At 48.7% G+C, this 3,408-nt stretch overlaps 1 protein-coding gene across 1 annotated transcript in view; it reads right to left on the bottom strand.

Annotated features, from left to right (window-relative positions):
* TEKTL1 (tektin like 1) overlaps positions 1–375 on the bottom strand; it is a 13,552-nt gene extending 13,177 nt beyond the window's left edge. The window contains exon 1 of the mRNA XM_063938295.1: positions 243–375. The gene's annotated coding sequence lies outside the window, so the exon portion shown is untranslated. The remainder of the gene's footprint in view (positions 1–242) is intronic.
* Positions 376–3,408: the final 3,033 nt, after the last annotated feature.

Below are 3,408 nucleotides of genomic sequence, written 5' to 3'. Positions count from 1 at the left end.
TAATTTGTTATAGTATTTAAGTATAGAAATATCTTTAATATATTTGGCAGGATAAAGTGTCATAGCTAATGAATTCAATTATTTCATGTCGCTATGAAATGAGATCTATATATATATTTTGTACTAGCTTAATAACCCCTCTTTGACCATTTTAAGCAGTGGGTTTTTAAAAGATATATATATATATATATATATACGCTACAGACTATAGTGGTGCTGCATATACAAATAGTACATCTTACCTAGAACGGGTTATTCTCTCCTACCGGGTGATATCTCCCATCACCCTCCTGTGTGTCCTGCTCCTCCATCCAGGCTGCTGCCTCTCCCTGTCTCTGTGTCGGTCTCTCTGGATACCGTTGCTGTGTACACTGCTGTGATGTCACCGTCTCTTTTCAGTACAGCACAATAGCAGATCAGTGTCCCGGTGTAACATAGCACATGCTAAGTGATACTTAATAGTTATTACTGGTTACACAGCTGAAATGAAGGGATAATGGGATAATTATTAGACCTGTCGCTGTCTTTTCTGGTGTTTCCTGAGTCATTTATTCTTTTCTGAACTCAGCAACTAAAAGAGAACTGTTCTATAAGTGTTCCGATGACGGCCTTTCTTTACAGTCTGCGCATGGCCGCTGTGCAGCGCAGAATCTCCTCTGGTGTTGCATAGCGTCGGCAGCTAGATTTCTCTGACGTCCTACTGGATGCTGGGAACTCCGTAAGGACCATGGGGAATAGCGGCTCCGCAGGAGACTGGGCACAAAAAGAAAGCTTTAGGACTACCTGGTGTGCACTGGCTCCTCCCCCTATGACCCTCCTCCAAGCCTCAGTTGGATTTTTGTGCCCGGCCGAGCTGGGTGCAATCTAGGGGGCTCTCCTGAGCTTCTTAGAAAAGTTAGTTTTAGGTTTTTTATTTTCAGTGAGACCTGCTGGCAACAGGCTCACTGCATCGAGGGACTAAGGGGAGAAGAAGCGAACCTGCCTGCTTGCAGCCAGCTTGGGCTTCTTAGGCTACTGGACACCATTAGCTCCAGAGGGACCGAACACAGGCCCAGCCTCGGAGTCCGGTCCCAGAGCCGCGCCGCCGGCCCCCTTACAGAGCCAGAAGCAAGAAGAGGTCCGGAAAATCGGCGGCAGAAGACATCAGTCTTCATCAAGGTAGCGCACAGCACTGCAGCTGTGCGCCATTGCTCCTCATGGACACCTCACACTGCGGTCACTGATGGGTGCAGGGCGCTGGGGGGGAGCGCCCTGAGCAGCAATATTAACACCTTGGCTGGCAAAAATACATCACATATAACCCTCAGGGCTATATGGATGTACATTAACCCCTGCCAGATTTTACAAAAAAGCGGGAGAAAAGTCAGCCGAAAAGGGGGCGGAGCTATCTCCTTCAGCACACTGGCGCCATTTTCCCTCACAGCTCCGCTGGAAGGACGTCTCCCTGACTCTCCCCTGCAGTCCTGCACTACAGAAAAGGGTCAAAAAGAGAGGGGGGGGGGCACTATTAGGCGCAGTATTACATATAACAGCAGCTATAAGGGAAAACACTCTATATAGTGATATCCCTGTATATATATAGCGCTCTGGTGTGTGCTGGCATACTCTCCCTCTGTCTCCCCAAAGGGCTAGTGGGGTCCTGTCCTCTTTCAGAGCATTCCCGGTGTGTGTGCTGTGTGTCGGTACGGCTGTGTCGACATGTATGAAGAGGAAAATTATGTGGAGGCGGAGCAATTGCCTGTAGTGGAGATGTCACCCCCTAGGGGGTCGACACCTGAGTGGATGGGCTTATGGAAGGAATTACGTGAAAGTGTCAACTCTTTACATAAGAAGTTTGATGACATGGGACAGCCGGCTTCTCAGCTTGTGCCTGTCCAGGCGTCTCAAAGGCCATCAGGGGCTCTAAAACGCCGGCTACCTCAGATGGCAGATACAGACGTCGACACGGATACTGACTCCAGTGTCGACGACGAGGAGTCGAATGTAACTTCCAGTAGGGCCACACGTTACATGATTGAGGCAATGAAAAATGTTTTACACATTTCTGATAATACCACAGGTACCACTAAAAGGGGTATTATGGCCCTCATTCCGAGTCGTTCGCTCAGTAATTTTCATCGCATCGCAGTGAAATTCCGCTTAGTACGCATGCGCAATATTCGCACTGCGACTGCGCCAAGTAATTTTACAATGAAGATAGTATTTTTACTCACGGCTTTTTCTTCGCTCCGGCGATCGTAGTGTGATTGACAGGAAATGGGTGTTACTGGGCGGAAACACGGCGTTTTAGGGGCGTGTGGATAAAAACGCTACCGTTTCCGGAAAAAACGCAGGAGTGGCCGGAGAAACGGGGGAGTGTCTGGGCGAACGCTGGGTGTGTTTATGACGTCAAACCAGGAACGACAAGCACTGAACTGATCGCAGATGCCGAGTAAGTCTGAAGCTACTCTGAAACTGCTAAGTAGTTTGTAATCGCAATATTGCGAATACATCGTTCGCAATTTTAAGAAGCTAAGATACACTCCCAGTAGGCGGCGGCTTAGCGTGAGCAACTCTGCTAAATTCGCCTTGCGAGCGATCAACTCGGAATGAGGGCCTATGTTTGGTGAGAAAAAACTGCTTGTAGTTTTTCCTGCATCTGAGGAATTAAATGAAGTGTGTGATGAAGCGTGGGTTTCTCCCGATAAAAAACTGATAATTCCTAAGAAGTTATTGGCAGTGTACCCTTTCCCGCCAGAGGATAGGGCACGTTGGGAAACACCCCCTAGGGTAGATAAAGCGCTCACACGCTTGTCCAAACAGGTGGCACTACCGTCTCCGGATACGGCCGCCCTTAAGGATCCTGCTGACAGAAAGCAGGAGACTATCCTGAAGTGTATTTACACACACACTGGTGTTATACTGCGATCAGCAATCGCCTCAGCCTGGATGTGCAGTGCTGGGGTGGCTTGGTCAGACTCCCTGACAGAAAATATTGATACCCTGGATAGGGACAGTATATTACTGACTGTAGAGCATTTAAAAGATGCATTTTTATACATGCGTGATGCACAGAGGGATATTTGCCGACTGGCATCAAGAGTAAGTGCTATGTCCATTTCCGCCAGAAGGGGGTTATGGACTCGGCAGTGGTCAGGTGATGCCGATTCTAAAAGGCATATGGAAGTATTGCCTTATAAAGGGGAGGAGTTATTTGGGGTAGGTCTGTCGGACCTGGTTTCCACGGCAACAGCTGGGAAATCCACGTTTTTACCCCAGGTCGCCTCTCAGCAAAAGAAGACATCGTATTATCATGCGCAGTCCTTTCGGCCCCATAAGGGCAAGCGGGCAAAAGGCTCCTCCTTTCTGCCCCGTGGCAGAGGGAGAGGAAAAAGGCTGCAGCAAACAGCCAGTTCCCAGGAACAGAAG

Source organism: Pseudophryne corroboree, chromosome 8 (genome assembly GCF_028390025.1).
Source record: "Pseudophryne corroboree isolate aPseCor3 chromosome 8, aPseCor3.hap2, whole genome shotgun sequence".
NCBI lineage: Eukaryota > Metazoa > Chordata > Amphibia > Anura > Myobatrachidae > Pseudophryne > Pseudophryne corroboree.
This window is presented reverse-complemented; position numbering and strand designations above follow the sequence as displayed.